Here is a 19,387-nt window from a genome sequence, read left to right on the forward strand (position 1 = left end):
TTTGGTACCCCAGGTGGGATCCTGGGACAGGAGATGAATACTAGACAAAAACTAAGAAAGCTGGACAAAGTATGCATTTGGGTTAATAATATATCAATATTGGTTCATTAGATATGACAAATGTACTCTACTAATATGAGGTGTTAAAAATAAGGTGTTAACAACTGGATATAAAGATAGATGAGAGTTCTCTATACCATTTTCACAAATTTTCTGTAAATCAAAGACTATTCTAAAACAAAAAGCTTATTTAAAAAAATAAAATGAGCTTAATTGGTAATATCTTCACCAAAAAATATCTAGAAAGCTAAAAGTCAATATTTAGCCCTGGGTTAGAAACCATTAGACACAGTTAGAATTCAAAATAATAGCTATTTTTTAGAATCTTGCTATAATATGTATGTAACTTATGAAATAAAAGATTTTTCTACTAACAGTATCTACTTCATTATGTTGACATTTGTGAAGGGTGAGTTGCAAAAGAGTGAGTTGCACTCTGACAGATACAACCATGCCTTATGCTTGCATGAAAGAAGAACATAGCACTGGCTTTCTGGATAAATGTGGGCTCCCTGGGCCTAGCCTTACCATCAGCCTGTGCTCCCTGAATCCTTCAGATGAATTCCTGTTTCTTCTTTCAGGCATCACACCTGACCTGTGATCTCTGAACAAATGACCACCACCTACACTGGACACTTCATGGAGAATAACTTTGTTAATTAATACAATATTTATTGAATGAATAGGAATAAGAAATCAGCAACAGTTGTTCTTACTTTATTATGTTTTTATCTATTTATTTTATATTTTATCTTATTTTTTATTTTGTGACAAGGTCTCATTCTGTGCTCAGGCTGGGGTGCAGAGGCATCATTACAGTTCACTGCAGCCTCAACCTCCAAGGCTCAAGCCATCCTCCCATCACAGCATCCCTAGTAGCTGAGACTGTAGGCATGCACCATCATACTCAGCTAATTTTTCTTTCTCTTTGTTTCTTTCTCTCTTTTTTCTTTCTTTCTTTCTTTCTTTCTTTCTTTCTTTCTTTCTTTCTTTCTTTCTTTTTCTTCTCTCTCTCTCTCTCACTCTCTTTCTCTCTCTTTCTTTCTTCTTATTCTTTCTTTTTTTTTGTAGAGACAGGTTTTACCACGTTGCCCATGCTCGTCTCAAACTGCTGGACTCAAGTGATCCACCCACCTCAGCCTACTCCAAAAATGCTGGGATTACAGGCATGAGACCCTGTACCCAGACATATATTTATAATAATTAAAATCTTAGCAAAGAAATTCCACTGGGAAAAAATATATAACAACTTAAAGAAGACCTTATAATTGAAAGGTATCATTCCATTGTCATACCTTATTCCAGCCCTACTTTCCAGTAGGAACCATGTCTAATTCATATATGTGTTTTTCTTTTTAGTTATTGTGGTAGGGAATATGCATTTTATCTCAGAAACAAATTTTTCAAGGGATCTCTAGGCTAAGGCACAGCACTAGAGAGTGTGCATTCTGAAGGCCAGGGTCTGCACACAGATACTCCAGGGAATGCCCACCAAAGCCTCACTGTTTATCCCACCCTCTAGCTCAGTCCCACAGAGTCGGCTGTCTGTAGGACCCCTAAAAGGAGGCAGAAGATGAGCACTCAGGGTTATCCAGATTTTGTCTCACCAATCTGCCACTTACTTAGCTCAAATTTAATCATGGATCATTATACTCCTTCCTTTACATATACTCTCAATCAACTACCTTGTCTTCTCCAGCCTAAAGTCCTGATTAGAATAAACTATTCACCTACTGCAACTCCACAGCTAGGTGCAGTTGTAGAAAACAGAAAACTCTATCCACTGTTCTCACTCAATTCATTACCATTTCCCTCAGATGGACCCACAAGGCTGCTAGGCCATCACACAACATTTCCCTGGGTCATGTGCCTGCTGCTCTCTAAAGACGACACTTTTCAAACTTTAACTTCCTCTTCAAACACTCAATATTTTCACCACTATCTTAACCCAGATTCTACAGAAAACAGAACTGGAGGGAACAGCTTACATTACAGTGCTAATGTTTTATTGAGTATTAAAATCTTGGGAAGCAAAAATGAGAGGAAAGGCAAGGGAAGCAAATGTACCAGGCATGGCTACAGCTTTGTGACAAGCATAGTGGATTGATTATGCTGAATTGCCAAGGAAGGAAGGGAGGAGAATTTATGGGCTGGCTCCCTTCTCCCTTGGAATATTCCTTACAGGACATTAACTCCCCTGTACTTCCAGGTTGCACCCTTAGTTCCTCCAGCAGCCCATGGGGAATGCAATCCAATACTGCATTAGCACATCCAGAGTATGTGTCACAGCAGGATGAACTAGTGCACATGTAAGGACATCAAGCTGATCCCACGGTGTCTTCTTCCTGAATACCAAGGGGAAAGCATAGGATCAGTAATGAGAGGCTCTTGGGGTAGGTGTGAGGTATGGACTTATCATATTGGGTCATCATGTCAAACTGTGAGCTGCAGCATTGGCAGCAATTGCAATGACCTTGGAAACAATGAACCTCCTTGCTAGGGCTGCTTAGGCCAGAGAGACAGAAAAAACATGGATCTGGAGGCGGCCCATATACCAAGTTCTGTACAATAGCCTTTACTGTCAGTTTGTGTTCCTGCTGGCCAGTTCACTGAGAAAATTGAAGGAAGCAAAAAGGAACATCTTTAAGCTCCCTCCTCCACAGTTGCCAACCTACTAACATCTGTGCCTGTAAACTGCCTCCCCTTCTGTTACAATGAATAGAATGTTTGAGCTCCCAGCTAAGGTCACCCTCTCATTGTTCAGAAGATTTCATTTTATCTCCTTCCTCAAGGACATTTCTTTTCTTTAAATTTAAATTTCTTAATTTTTTAATTGACAAAATTATGTATATATATATATATAGTGAACATCTTGTTTTAAAATATGTAAACATTGTGAAATGCCTTAATCAAGCTAATTAGCATATACATTACCTCACAAAAACTATTTTTTGTGGTGAGAACACTTAAAATCTATTCTCTCAGCAATTTTCAGGAATACAATTCATTGTTATTAACTATAGTCACCATGTTGTACAATAGATCTTTTGAACTCATTTCTCCTAACTGAAATTTATCCTTTAACCAACATCTCCCCAATCATCCTTCCTTCTTTCCCCTAAAACCCCTGGCAATTGCTTTTCTACTGTATACTTGTATGCATTCAATCTCCTACAATTTTTACCTCTCTCTTCTACATTATTATACATTATCATGTTTTCTTCTCTACTGAATTATGTCTTCAGTCTATAAGTATATTGTTATTTGTCTCCCATTTGAAAAAAATAAAACAAAGAGAAGCCTCTCTTGATCCCATATCTTCATCTATAATGCCATTTCTCTGCCTCTCTGTATACCTATGTTTCTCAAAAGAGTTATCCAAAATCACTGTCTTCATTTTCTCTCCTTCTAGTATCTTTTGAACACAGCCAATTGTGCTTTGAACCATCACTCCTCCAAAATTGCTTTTCTCAGTGTCATGGATGTCCTTGACACTGTTAAATCCATTGGCCAGTTATTCCATATACTCTCACACGACCTATCAGCCATATTTAGCAGTTGTTCATTCCCTACTTGAAATGCTTTCTTTTCTTGGTTTCCAGGACACCACTTCCTCTATGCTTTTCTCCAAACCCACTGCTTGATCCTTCTCAATATCATTTGCCAGTCTTAGCTCATCTCCTTACCCTGTCAATGCTGAATGCCTCAAATTTCAGTCCTTGGGCCTCTTCTCTTTGCAGGCCCACTCTCTTAATGATCTCATTCAGTACCATGGCTTTAAAGGTACTGTATACGCTGACAACTTCTAGATTTTTATTTCCCATTCAGATTTCTCCCCTAAACACCAGATCCATACATCTTAAAGCCTGCCCCACTCCATTCCACATATCCACTTGGATGTCTAAAAGGCATGCCAAGGAAAGACTATAAAGGGAGTGTGATGGTTAATACTGAATGTCAACTTGATTTAATTGAAGGATATAAAATATTGATCTTGGGTGTGTCTGTGAGGGTGTTGCCAAAGGAGATTAACATTTGAGTCAGTGGGCTGGGAAAGGCAGACCCACCCTTAATCTGGATGGGTACCATCTAATCAGCTGCCAACCTGGTTAAAATATAAAGCAATCAGAAAAATGTGAAAAAAGAGACTGGCTTAGCCTCCCAGCCTACATCTTTCTCCTGTGCTGGATGCTTCTTGCCCTCAAATATCAAACTCCAAGTTCTTCAGTTTTGGAACTTAGACTGGCTCTCCTTGCTCCTCAGCCTGCAGATGGCCTATTGAGGGACCTTGTAATCATGTGAGTTAACACTTAATAAACTCATATATATGTGTGTATGTATATATATATATATATACACATATATATGTGTATATATGTGTGTGTATATATACGCACATATATTGGAATACACATATATTCCATTAGTTCTGTCCCTCTAGGGAACCCTGACTAATACAGGGACTCAAATAGAGGCTAAAGGCTGATGCTTTTTCAGGAGCACCTGAAGACCATGTGACTCTGAGCTAGAGCAGGTTAGAATGTTCATAGGTGGAGGAGAAGAGGAGAATACGTGACTGCATTGCAACTTTCTTTATCTATAACTACTATACCATGTGCAATTATAATAGCGGGGATATTCAGTTTTTATCCCTCTCGCTCAGAATCATTGACACAGTCTCTTTGGGACAGCTTTTTGTTGGGAGTGGGCTGAGGTGGGTGGATCACTTGAGTCCAGGAGTTTGAGACCAGCATGGGCAACGTGGTAAAACCTGTCTCTACAAAAAAAAAAAAGAAAGAAGAAGAAAGAGAGAGAGAGGAAAGAAGAAAGAAAGAAAAGAGAAAGAAAGAAAAGAAAGAAAGAAAGAAAGAAAAAGAAAGAAAAAAGAAAGAGAAAGAAAAAGAGAGAAAGAAACAAAGAAAAATTAGCTGAGTTTGATGGTGCATGCCTATAGTCTCAGCTACGAGGGATGCTGTGATGGGAGGGTGGCTTGAGCCTTGGAGGTTGAGGCTGCAGTGAACTGTGATGATGCCTCTGCACCCCAGCCTGAGCACAGAACGAGACCCTGTCACAAGGCTCTCTTTTGAGAGCTGTTTGTGAATCTTGTGAGTCATTTGTTAACTGTCTAATATCAGTTAAGGTTCAGAGGAGGAGATAGAAAAAGAGCAGAGAAAGGGAAAAGAGAAACTATAAAGAAAAGGAGGCAAAAGTCAAAGCAAGCGAAATGAAGGCCTATTTTAAGTCTTTTGCAGGAATCTTAAGCTCAAGAAGTCCTAATGACCCACAAACAAACCCACTTCTTCTATGGTCTTCTACATCTCAGTTAATATCAACTCCATCATTCAGTTGCTCAGACCAACATTTTGGAGTTCTCCTGATACTTGTCATTCTTTCACAGCCTGTAAAAATCAGTCTATCAGCAAATTCTAATGCATCTACTTTCAAAATATACCCGGAATCCAACCTCCTCCTCTACTACACGGTGATCTGGCCACCACCATTTCTCACCAATATTATTATCATGGTCTTCCAATTGGTTTCACTTTTTATCTCCCTAAAGTCTATTCTCCTGTAGTGATCCTGTTAAAAATATCATATAAAATGTCATTGGACTCAAACCTATAGAATAATTCCTCATCTCTATTAGATTAAAAGTTAAAATAAATCCATACGCTGGCTATAAAGCCTTCTAAGATCTCCATCTTCATTACCCTATGTCTTATAACTTCCTCCACTTTACTCACTCCATTGCACACTGCTACCTTCTCATAAGCCAGGCTCTCTCCCACTCCAAAGCTTCTGTACTTGCCTACTCCTGTACCTAAGTCTCCCTTCCTCAGGTATCTGCAGGCTTCATTCTCACATCTCTTTCACTTCAAAGGCCATCTTCCCAATGAGGAATTCCATGATGGTTTTTCAAAATTTGTAATCCTTCTACCTCCTCCTCACCCAGCACTCTTAATCTCCTCACTTGCTTTATTTTTCAATACCACTCATCACTGCCTGAATATAATAAATTTTAATGATTTGTTAGTTTTTTTTATCCCCACTCTTGCTATTCCCCCACCACCACCACCACTAATACAGGCCCCATGAGGGCAGGAATTTTGACTATTTAATTCACTGCTTTGTTTCCAGAACTGCTTTATTGCTAGAACATGGCTCAGGACATAGTAGGAACTCCTGAATGAATGATTCTTATAATTTTCCACCCACGACTTTTCTCTGTTATCTTTTTCTAAAACTCCTATTCATAGAACATTAGACATTCTGGATGACTCGTGTTTCTTTTCATATTTTTATCTCTTTGTCTTTTGGTTCAATTTTCTGAAATAATTTTTCAACTCTATCTTCCTAACCTTGCATTAAAGTACTGTTTTATTCAATTATAAATTGAATTTTCCAAAGTTCTTGCTTCTGATTATAGCTCATTTACAACATTTTTATTATCTTATGGATCTAATATCTTTTCAAATATCTCTAAGGATACTCTTTGGATATTTTCCCTATGTTTTAGGTTATCTTTTACTCCCTAAACTATCTGTTAACTCTCTTGTTATGTTTTTCTGCTTGTGTATAAATTTGCATTGAAAACAAACCCTAGAAAAGTCCACAATAAAATGTTAACTGTGTTGGTAATGATAGCTGGGTGGTAGATTATAGAAGAGTTGATTATAAGTGTGAGTGTATGGTTTTTCTTTTGCTTATCTATTTTTTTTATTTTCTCAATGAGCACAAACTACTATTCTAATAGAGAAGTATTACAAATTAAAAAAAAAAGAAAAAATGAAGAGGGAACATTAGTCCAAGAGAAAAACAAGGATAAGTAATATATAGACTGAGGCCTCTGGGAAGAAAAAGACAAACTGAAGGAGACAAGAACATTAGAAATAAATCTAAAAAGAGAAAACTAAGTGGTTCTACTGTCCAGAAGTAACAAAGCTCACATTCCTAATCACTGTCTCCTTTTATTCTCTCAAAGTCTTCACCATTTATTCCAATCACTGTATTTCATGTACTATCTCCAGAAGAACAATTTATTTTCTTTTAAATAGTTAGCTTTCCAGAGGCTGTGCTGGAATTCTATCTCCCTGGAGAAAACCCTCGGGAAGCCAACAGGGTTAAATTTGTATTATTTCAGTCACATAGTTACCACCCTTCTCTACAACAACATATAGGCACTTCTGGAAGAAATTCCATGCCAGGGGCTTGCTAAGCAGGCTTTTCCTCCAGCCATAGACACTGGAGTTGGATTTATCAGGAGCTGAATTTTGTCAGTGGCAGAATTCTATGGCTCAGGCAATTGAAGCTTATCCTTGTCTCATTTGACACTTAAAAGTTTATCCTCTTGAACTATGGGAAGTGAATTCAAAAGGGAGTAAAGTAAATTTCACCTAGGCACATTGGATCATATTCGTACTTCATAATAAAGTTTCGAAGTTCTCTGCTGGCTAGCAGGGTTAGTAGGGAATATAATACAAACTAACTTTTTTCAGTAGAGGCAATTTTCTTTGAAAATGAAAAAGTCAAAAACTCTAAAACCTTGTTATTTTAATGTGGAGGAATACATAAGAGCAGTAGTTGAAAACAATGAAGTATGTGAGGCCATCTAGCACAGTGCCTGGGTCAGAGTAGGTGATAAATAATTTTTTATCACATCTAAATGTTGGCCAGGCCTTTCATTCCACAGAGGAGGAAGCCAAGTCTTGGTGAATTAACTGACTTGCCAAGGGGAAATAAGTTGTACAGCCAGGATTAGAGCCTACACATAGAAGCAAACTTATAAAGCAAACTTAAAAACCCCAAATCATGATTTTAGTAGTGAAAACTTCAACTCATGATTTTTCCCAAGAGAAAAGCATTCTGCCATTTGTGATTACACATGCAGTTGGCTTCATAACAGTTATTATAGCAGTAGACAATCAAATGTTGCATACACTAATATATTAGCTAGTTTTTTTAAACAGCTTTATGAAAGTAATAATTTACATGTAATAAAATGCATCTATTTCAAGTGTGAGGTTTAATGAGTTTTGACAAAGGCATACAAACTTGTAATCACCACCACATCAATATTTAAACATTTCTGCCACCCTTAAATTTCCCTCCTAACCCTTTACAATTTCCCCTCCCCAACCCCAGCCTCAGGCATCCACTGATGTGTTTTCCATCATTACAGATTAGAGTTGCTTGTTCTAGAATTTTACATAAAAGGAATCATACAGTATCTACACTCTTTTGTCTGGCATCTTTTGCTAAGCATGATGTTTTTGAGCTCATCCATGTGTGTTCTTTTTTCTTACTGAGTAGTATTCCATTATATGGATATGCCAGATTTGATTATCTATTCACATGTCAATGAGCAGCCTCCCAAAGTGTTGGGATTATAGGCATAAGTCACTGTGTCTGGTCTAGTTATAAATGTAAAGAGTCCATTGAGATATTTTATAAAAAATGTTTCAGTTAAACTGAGTAAGATATGAAAAACTGGAACCAACATTTATTGATCAGGTACTATTTGCTGCATGCTATACTTTGTATTTTATATAACAATCAAATATATAATTGCTACACTTTGTTGACTACCTATTATATTTCTGCTATTTTGCCACTTAATTCTTGCAACAATCCTGCAAGGTGGGTGTTACTATTCCCATTGTACATGTGTGTCCACTAAAGTTAAGTATTTGACCTACTAGCAAGCAGTGGAAATGCCTTAAAATCTCACCTGATTTGGTCTTTAATCCCAGAATGTCCCCACTTACCATATATCACATTAAGGAGACCCATGATGGTAATCTATATATTACATGAATGTCAGGGCAAAATCTATAATTCAAGTGGCAGTTTGAGCATTTCAAACAGGTCCATTAGCTTCCCACCAGCTACATTAGATCAACATCAGTTTTATTTTCTCTGAATCAGAAAAAAATAATGAACTGAGGGCTAATGAAGTATAATCTGAGAGAGTACTCCTTTAACTTCGTTGGGCTAACAATCTTCATCTAACTCAGTGAGACACACATAAGAGATAGTCTAAGAGGAGATGAGAGAGAATGAGCAAGGAAATAATAGTGACATATGTGGTATGCATTAGAGTTCTCAAAGAGGATAATCTTATCAATTAAGAAAATCCATTGAGGGCAGGTATCATGACTTTAGAGAAAGCAAGCATCTGAAGAGCTAATGTATTCACCAAAGTATTACAGCTTGTAAGAAAGGGAGCTAGAAGGCTAAACTGGACACTTTGCACCAGCACTAGAGAGAAATAGGGCACTGAGGTAAAGCTGGAGAACAAAAGAGTGATTTGTGAGATGAGGGAGCAAGGGGGAGCAAGGGCAGGTGTAAGATCACTTAATTGTTCTTGCTGAAGCTGAGCAGCTCCCTGATCTTATATCCCTGCTCTTGCTACTCTGGCATGTACAGACAACTAATTCATTTTCTTTTATCTAAGACTTTTAAAGTACCTCTGAGAAAGACGGGGGTATACAAATCAAATTAGAATCACAATAGGTTGGGAACTGATCCAAGAACTTAATATGAGACCTAAATAATAGAAAGCAAAAATAGCAGAAAACTAAGGTGGTTTGCATTCCTATGTCTTATGAATAAAACTAAAATAATTACATTATCCCTTGTTCTTTAAAAGATTTGTGCTGTTAACATTTTGACATGAAGAAGTGGTCATTCAAAATAAGAGGCCAATGTGATCCACTGACCTTTGGTCTTCTCTTCAAATGACACTCATTTCCCCTTCTCCACCTGTACTACAGCACAGATTCTAAAGGGGGAAGAATTCAGTGGAATTAAACACAGCATCCACTGCCCTTTGGTCTTCTCTTTGAATGGCACTCATTTCCCCCTCCTCCACCTGTACTACAACACAGATTCTAAAGGGGGGAGAATTCAGTGGAGTTAAACACAACACACACGCGTGCACACACACACACACACAATCCTGCAGCTCTCAGAGGTAGATTTTGTTTATGTGGAGAAACCCCAATGTCAATTCTAATTTTATACCCTTCTCATAAGTACTTTGTTTACCATATAAGTTCTTTTAATGTAAGTGACTGATCAGGGCATCTCAAGTATAAGTGCTTTCAGGGGTCAGGCATTACCTAATTGTAAGAAGACTGGCAGGGAACTGGAACAGTTGTGCCTTATATAAAAGCATTCTAATTGTACCTGTTATAAAGGCTGTCTTTCATAGAGAAAATGCACCTATTTATAGGCCCAATTTGAGACCTTTGCATAAGATTAACTGTTTTGATCAATTGTCTGCCATATTTAACAGAAATCTAATTAGAAATATTTAATATAAGACCTTCAATAAATAATTTGATTATAGAATTGTGTGTATGTGTATATTAGAAACTCATATTGAATCAGCGTAGCTGGTAGGAAGGAAGAGAAATATATCAATCACATTTATATATTCAACAGCAAACAATGAGACTATATGATCTTTTGGATAGAATTGGCAAGTGGTTAAATCAAATTGTTAGGTTACTTATGTCTAAATGCTTAAACATCTATGCTTAAAGATTGGCCTTTTCCAGCTTTCCACTTGGGTATTTTTTTGGTGCCAGGTGAAGCTCATTCAAGACACTCAGAGTTAACTGCATCTTAAAAGTTAAGTAAAACCTTCCTTGATGTATAAATATTTGACATACTCTGCTTTCCCAAGGATGATATCATGTTTGTGATGGACTAGGAAATGGGGAAAACAGTTTTTGATTGCAGAAGACCAAGATTTTGTGAACTCAAATATTCTATCTAACCTATACATTTTTAAGAGCAGTAGGAAAAAAGTTATTCCAAATTCTAAATTTCAAATCAGAAAAGTCAGTAAACTTGTGGTTCAGGTGAAAGTTTTAGTGGTGTACAACCTCTGTTGATTTTTAGGTGTTAAAAGCAGTAGGAATATATATCATCTTGATACTTACTCCAGCTGCTGAATTTAAGAGATCATTGACCAGATACCTGATTTAAGAGATTCCGTATTTACAGACATACATGCTCTTCTCTTCTGCAGAGGAATGAGCTTTAAAAGCCAAGAGATATCAAGTGCATAACGCTCCATAAACCAATATTCTTAATAGACTCATCTGATTGTCAATCAGCTTCTACACCTATCTGAAGAATCATTTGACATTTTGTCTATATTCATTTATCAAGGGTCTAAAAATAGATTTAATTTAATAACATTAGTGTTCAACTTGTCCAACGTTCAGATCTTATTCCAGGGGGAACAATGCTTGTAGCAATGCTAAAATTAGGAAAGTTGTTTTATGTCGCATTAGTTAACATATGCAAGCTTACTTAACATGTGGACGGCAAATAAGTGTAATTACATTAAAACAAGGAGCTGTAGCACAGAAGCAATAAAAATAGACTAGGTTGTATTATTAATTCTTGTGTTAAGGGTTTTGAGCCATGTTGATTGGCCTGAATTTTTTGATTTTGTTATGGTACAAAGGGATTGTTTGAAGTAATTTGTCCCCGAGAGAGGCTCACAATCCCAAGCGGGTTTCAATTCAGCAAAGCAAATCTAATTTTGTTTGCTTTATGCAAACCAGAAGGGGCTGTGGTTCATTCTGTTTTCACTGGAGGGGAAAGGCGCACTAATGGGACCTGCTGAAATGCATGCATTGCAAACATCATACCCCTGCATATATTAAATTTAGCTATGTGATGCACTGTGTTCATCATCTCATTATGTACACAGATACGCTTTAGAACAAAGCCTTTTAATAGCGACGGAACCTTACTACATTATGTCAATACTCTATTGTATTTATATTTAATGCCACCATTGGAATACCTGCCCTTAGCTAGAGTATGCTCATATTTGTAATCATTTTGAATTTCAGCTGCTTCTTATGTGAAAGTGGGCTATATACTGGGGCTACTATGCTGGTCTCTAAAGCCAACATCTGAAGATTAATTATACATACGTTGATGAAGATTTCCAATTTTTTCAGTCTCCACCCCTACACATATACTCTTTGTACACCTGAGTTAAATTGGAGAGATGCTTAGCACCTTGTTGAAAGAATAGGACACATCACAAATCCGAATATTCAGGCTGGAAGATAAATGGAGGATAATAATATCTGCACAACAGGTAATGCTAAAGACGGTCTCCATTCCTGTGACAAATTACCATCCTCCTACCTGCCCCCTCCCCCCAACTCGCTGTGGTCTTTCCTTGACTTGCCAGATACAGCTATGCTGCCAGATATATTTGATCAAATTCATCAAAATTAGAGGGTGCATGAGATGGGAAGGGAAACCAGCACATGATAGATGATAATGCAGTTATTGGCTAGGTGGATTTATTCACATAAAAATGGAATTATTTGTCAATTAAAATTGCATAATGACTGCATCTCCTGTCATGCCAGCACTGTTTTCAGTATGTTTTTATTTTGAAAACAGTTCCAATACTGCAAACAGACAGACACATCTCCAAACCCTTCAATTTGTCATTAGACATTTGGCGGCATGCCTATTTTGCTGTTAATTTTCCAAAACTACATTAATTTGCTGAATGACTTTGGTGAATCAGTTCACATAAAATTCAAGATGATACTTGTCATGTATCAAAGAGTGACTATTAAAAGCACAGGTTACTTGTAAAAAAAAACACTGTGTGAATCAGTTTGAATTTTTTGTTTTAAGTTCAAACGTGGGTTAGCATTAATGATTTTTTTCTTTCCTAATGTAAGTTGCTTAATGAAACATTACAAGGATAATCTTCCTATTGGTTTTTTTCTGCTTCTGCTTATCTGTTTCTTCAATTTACTAGTGTATACATTCTTAATTTGACTTGATTTGGAACAACCCCAGGCAGTTGAAATTCAATGGTGTAGCCAAAAATAATTGTTTAATATTGTGAAATAAGGGATTTGGTCCTCAAGGTAGACTGTATCAGACAGTTGTGCAATTTAAACATTGAGAGAGATTACTCTGTGCACAGAACCAAATAGCAAGATCACATGATATTCTTAGAAGAATTTATTCCCTAACAAAAGAGGGAATTTGATTGAGAGGTGCTATAACTGTTACCTGCCTCTTGTAGCACAACATCATGAAATAGTATGGTCACCATCAGAAATATTGATTTATTTATATACATACTTTCTTGGTCCACAAAATATATTTACTTTAAAACAATAAAAACATTGCCTTGGTCTTGATATAAACATTATCCAATGAGCTGTGACTAGAGATATTCCAGGTCAAAGTACATTTTTTAATGTGTGTGTGTGTGTATGCATGCACGTGTGTGAGCATGCACATGTGTGTGTGTTGACCTTTTAGTAACATAGGTTTGAACTGCACAGGTCCACTTATATGTGGATTCCTTTTGCCTCTGCCACTCTTGAGTCAGCAAAAACAACCCCTCCTCTTCTGCCACCTCTTTAGCCTACTTAAAGACAACAAAAAAGATGAAGACCTTTATAATAATCCACTTCCACTTAATAAATAGCAAAAATATTTTCTCTTTCTTAAGTTTTTAATAATATTTTCTTTTCTCTAGCTTACTTTATTGTAAGAATATAGTATATAATACATACACATATAAAATAGGTGTTAATATGCTCTTTGTGTTATTAGTAAGGCTTCCAATAAATATTAGGCCTTTAGTAGTCAATTTTGGGAGGATCCAAAATTTTACATGGAATTTTAACTGTGAAGGAGATCAATATCCCTAACCTCCACGTTGCTCAGTGATCAATTGTATATGTGTGCATGTGTGTGTGTTTGTGTGTGTGTATATATATATATATCTTTATATATGTATGTATAGTATATGTACACAAATAGGAGATATATGCCTAGTGTGTGTGTATATATATGCACACACTTATACATATATATCTATATGCATGTATTATAGTGTACTCTGTGTCTATATAACCCTTGATACTTTATGGATGTTTTTGTTATGATTACCTAAATAAATTATGAATTATTATAATGTAATTGGCCTAATGCAGCCATAGGGGCTGAATTAGAGAGAAAATAATTATATGAACCCCTAGCGAGTTCAAACCTGCAACAAATACCATAAGAAATCATGTCACTTTGAGCTGTAAGCCTAGAAAGATATATGTGGCAAAAAAAAAAAAAAGAAAGAAAAACAAAAAAGCAGTACAGGATCATACCCTCTATTTCCCAAACTTGTGTACCTTATCCTGGTCTACCTCCTCAGTATGATAACAGGGAGCTTGGGAGGATGAGAAGAGTGGAAAAAGTGATGGCTAAAGTCCTCCTGCTGTGCTACACTGTTGTTCCATTACTGCCAATTCAGGATGAATCTATACCACATTTGGTAAGACTGACAAAATAGCACATCAGTGAGAGTGAATATAAATGTTTCCTAATAAACCAACTCTTCGCAATAATAAACATCTTCCTAGATTAAGCTCTAATATTTAAAAAACAATTGGAGATGTCAGAATCGAGGAATTTAATTTCCTAGTGTGCTTTCCTAGAAGGCAGCACAACATGCTCACTCTACCCCAGTGCACTGGTAAGTCCTGCACAGACACTTCTTCTTAACCCTGAAGTACTGAAGGCAGACCCTGCCCAAATTCCTGTTCAGGTAAGCAGTCTAAGTTTGCATGGGAAGTTATGTCTGTTCTCAGAGAGCTTCCAGCCACAGCAGTATGCTGATGAATGTTTAAAAATCAGCTCTCTTGGGGAAAAAAATAAAAGCAATAACCCTGGTTTGTAATGTGGGCTAATTCCAAGCTACCAATGTGATACCACTGAATGCAGAGTGGGGAACAGGCACGAAGTATCATCATTGCATAGAATAACCACTCATGTAGAGACAATAGATGCAAATAACTTCAAAAGCACAGATTATAGCAAAATGTAGTAAGATAAAAAGCAATAAATTTGGAGTGTTGCTGTTATTTTTAATATAACTTATTGAATTTTAAGATTAAATACTTTTTAAAAATTAACTGTTAATACTGGCTGTATATAAAAACAGCTTGCAAAATCCTAAAAATTTGATAGTCAGCTCTTATGAGTTGGTTAAGATGGCCTCAATACACAACTGCCTCCATCCAGTCTCACACACACAGCACACAATTAGCTTCCTGGTTCATTAGGATCTGCCCAGAGTTATGCCTCATCAAATGTGGAAATATTTGTCCAGGCAATAAGCAAAATAGCTTCTTGCTGATCAATTGCTCTTAATATGGTTGTGTAGTACTGTCTCCACCTGTATTTTCAGTGGTGCATTCCTTTTTCTTGCCATCGAAGTCCCTGGTTGGACCTTTATTTTATTCAACTGCATGGGGAACATAGCCTCTGTCTGCATTCCTTTGTCTAGGAATAGTGATTCTGCATTCACACATAAAGAAGAAGAGAAAGAGCTTCTATACAATGGTGTGGAGTGCTATGAAATTTTACTGACACAAGTCTGGGAAGACTGCCCGATCTGTATTTGGAACAATGCTATTTTGTTTAATTTGATATATGTGTGGGCTTTTTATTCAAATAGAGTTGAACAGTTTGTTCCAGTGGGGGAAAAAAGGGCTGCTTGTTACAGAAAGGTTATTTATCGTTCACTATAACACTTGGCATTCTGAAGAAAATTGTAAGGATTCTCCTTTTGGGGGCTGTATGCTGCTATCCTAGCCTTTGTACAAAGAGATAAAGCAAAAGTTGAAGGAAAGATCCTTGGAGGCTGATATGGGGCATTGTTTTAGATGCCCTCAAATGAAGGTGCTTCTCAGCCTTTAAAAATATTCAGCTACCCATTCCATCACTCATTTTTGCAGCTAATTGGACATTTTAAAGTATGAATTCCCACTGCTTCAAAAGATTCAATGCCAACATCAATTAACACCTTCTGGGGGAAAAGTATATAGAAGAAGAGCTAAAAAAATCTTAGCAGTGTAAGCACAATTGAACTTTGCTATCCCAGGCAATATTTTTATTCAACATTGCTCTAAAATGCTCATTTTTACACTGTAATTGCAACTCTTTCTCTTGTTTACTTCCTTGATCTCAACTCAACTACTGTCCATTCAAACTCAGTTCAAATTTGATTCATTTATAATCAATTTCAGCTTCTACAGATTACCATACCAGTGACTCACACTGTAGGAGAGAAACATATACTATAGAATTCAGATGCTGTAGACTTTTCTAAGATCAATAAAAATGAAAAAAATCAATTATATGGAAAGACTGTAACCACACGTCATTTACTTTTCTTTTCATTCAACAAATATTCGCTAACCATATACAATTTGGGGACACTATGATACACGACTAAATCTTTTTAAAATAACGTTGTCTATTTGAAAACTTAATAGATTATAATGCAAGTAAAGTCAAATTGAAATTCTTCCATATCTTTTCACTGGTGGTCCACTAAACCTGGACAGCCAACTCACATTTATGAATTATCTTATCCTTGATCATTTTACCATGTCATTCTCCTTTCACAGCTGTCCCCAGCCTTTCTGAAATGTGTTTGTCAGCTAGAGGCCGTATGTGCCACTATGTTTTACCACTTCCACCACCAGACTCAGTGGCCTTCTAGAACTTCAGTAAACATTTATCAGATTGAACAGTACCCTCCCCTTTCCATGTTCATTAAAACATATATGAAATGAGCATGTTCAACCACAACATTTAATACTATGTGATTCAACAAATTAAGGATTAAGAAACAATCACTTCCCCTGGGACCAAAGATCATCAAAGATCACCTAGTGGACAGGGATCAGGAAAAAGTGGAGGTAGACATTTAATTGGACCTTAAAGGATGTTGGAAATGCTAGAACTTAAATAAGAAAATATGCATAGGATATTTAGCATAATTCAGCAGAAGTTGTTATTAAACAGATTTGGGTATTCTTCCAAACTATAATCCTAAATTATAGGAGCTACATAGGATTACTCTAAACATAACCTACAAAGCTGCCCTAATGTCTATTAATTCTCTTCCTGGCATGCAGACACTGAAAGTACTCAATGAGAGAGGTTTCCAGCAGGAGGAGACATTGAAGCCAGGTCTTATAGGTGGAGAAGAGGAGGAGAATATACCTATAAAAGCATGAACAAGCCGGGCACTGTGGCTCACGCCTGTAATCCCAGCACTTTGGGAGGCTGAGGCCAGTGGATCACTTAAGATCAGGAGTTTGAGACCAGCCTGGCCAACATGGTGAAACCCCGCCTCTACTAAAAATACGAAAGTCAGCTGGGTGTGGTGGTGGGCACCTGTAATCCCAGCTACTAGGGAGGTTGAAGCAGGAGAATCGCTTGAACCTAGGAGGTGGAGGTTGCAGTGAGCCAAGATCGCACCATCGTACTCCAACCTAGGCAACAAGAGCAAAGCTCCGTCTCAAAAAAAAAAAAAAAAAAAAAAAAAAGCATGAATAAAGTGTGATGGAGAGGAATGTGAATTCATCTTCTATGAAGAAGGTAAAGATTAGTTAGGTAGAAACAGAAGGACCATTTGTCATAATTAATAATAAAGTGTCATTTATTGAGCATCTATTTTGTGCTAGGCATGATGGTAAGTATTATACATGTTTATCACTATCTTAAAAAAAAAAAAAACTGTGGGAGTGCAAATGTTTAAGAGGAAACTGAGCCTCCAATAATTACACCATACACCTAATGTCAGGTTAGTGGGTTTGGGATGGTGAGAGAATGGAGGATTTTAAACAGAATGACAAGTAGTTTGAATTTAATTTTACAGGGGAGACACAAAGGAAACAGATTCCAGGAAGCCATGGTACAGAGAGAAAGATTTCACGCCCTGGTTAGAAGGTCCCTGAGGTAGCCTAGGTTAGAGTGAAAAATGACTGAATGTTGAAGTTCGCTGTGGATTTGAAAAGGAAAAACAAATCTAAGAGGAATGTGAGAGAAGGTATTAAAAAGTACTTGACAACTTGGTTTCAGGATGAACAGAATAAAAGAGGATAGGAATAGAAGGTTTATTATGTGTCCGTGATGTGAAATTTGTTCATTCTAACTGTAAAATGTATTGGAAGTCTTGTACATTAATGATTATAACAAATTTGACTATTCTTGGGTCAAATATCATTTCTCTTCTCACATCATTAATATTTTCAGTTGTGTGGAAACTACCAATCCTCCCACCCTTCTTTTATCCCAAGAACTTGTAATGAATTATAAGTAAGATCAATAATTATGAACTGCTAAAAGGAAAACAAACTGAATAGATTAATTTGGCAGGAACACATGCTGTATGGCTTTGAAAGCCTGTGGAGTCTTTGAGGGATCTTGGGCCAAAAGGAAGGGCATATGCCAGACAAATGAGACTCTATTCTAAGCATAGTTCACACTGGAGGGCTTAAAAAAACACAAAGAAGCCTGGAAAGGAAAACGGAGAAAACAGTGGGGAACATAGAGATACAGAAGGTCAGGGCACATAGAACCTAGGGGAAAGAGAGATGCAATCGATGTGATGAAAGACAGACTTCTGGAATATTTGGAGCAGCACAGAGAAAATGAGCTGAAGAATGCTCCACTACTAGGCTACATGGGAGAACATGGAAAAAGGATTGAATAACTAGAATAAATTGGTGGTCAGAAAATAATGCTGGACTATGGTATTAGCAGTAGTGATCGAATGGCCATAAGCTCCACAATTAAGTGTCTGTCATCTGTGTGTGGAAGTGTCCTTCATACAACAACTCTCATTTTAAGATCTTAAAAAATTTGAACACATTCAGACCATCATTCACTCTCAAAATATACTCAAGGAGTGAGTACTAGAGAGGCAATTACTGTTCATTGTAGCTGTTCTTACTTATATCACAAGTGTTCTTGTATTTCAGGGTACCACCAGGAGTCCAGGTTCCCTTGCTCCTGCTCCAGAGCTTCATTCATCAAATATGAGGTCACTCTCACAGGAAACAAGTCCGTCATCTAAAGCTCCAAAGATCAATGAGGTGGTGCTTATAACATTATTCGAATTCCCAGATCTCCATCCAGGCATGAAAACACATGTTCTCCATAGCTTCAGTGATAATATGTAAAAGATGTACAAAGTCAAGAGAAGATGTGCAAAGTAAGTCACGACAGAAAGAAAGTAACTCTGAAATTACAAGGTCCAGAAATTTTACATTTTCATCTTTATGACACTGAATTATGAGAAGCATGCTTAAAATACAATTAAGCAAAGTTAAATACATGGTAGATTCTACTGTCTTCCCTACAGGGCAGAGTCAGTGAAAGGAACTGATTAAAATGTTAACCCTTCTGATTGATTCAAGAGTTGATGACACTATGTCTACCCAAATGAGTTTGAAAGCAC

The 19,387-nt window shown here is 36.9% G+C and overlaps 2 long non-coding RNA genes across 2 annotated transcripts in view; one reads left to right on the forward strand and one right to left on the reverse strand.

Annotated features, from left to right (window-relative positions):
- LOC100992117 (uncharacterized) overlaps nt 1-19,157 on the forward strand; it is an 843,804-nt gene extending 824,647 nt beyond the window's left edge. The window contains exon 10 of the long non-coding RNA XR_010112491.1: nt 18,909-19,157. This is a non-coding gene — a long non-coding RNA (uncharacterized LOC100992117). The remainder of the gene's footprint in view (nt 1-18,908) is intronic.
- LOC134730615 (uncharacterized) overlaps nt 1-19,387 on the reverse strand; it is a 142,792-nt gene that overhangs the window by 94,429 nt on the left and 28,976 nt on the right. The window lies entirely within an intron of this gene.

Source organism: Pan paniscus, chromosome 5 (genome assembly GCF_029289425.2).
Source record: "Pan paniscus chromosome 5, NHGRI_mPanPan1-v2.0_pri, whole genome shotgun sequence".
Lineage (NCBI taxonomy): Eukaryota > Metazoa > Chordata > Mammalia > Primates > Hominidae > Pan > Pan paniscus.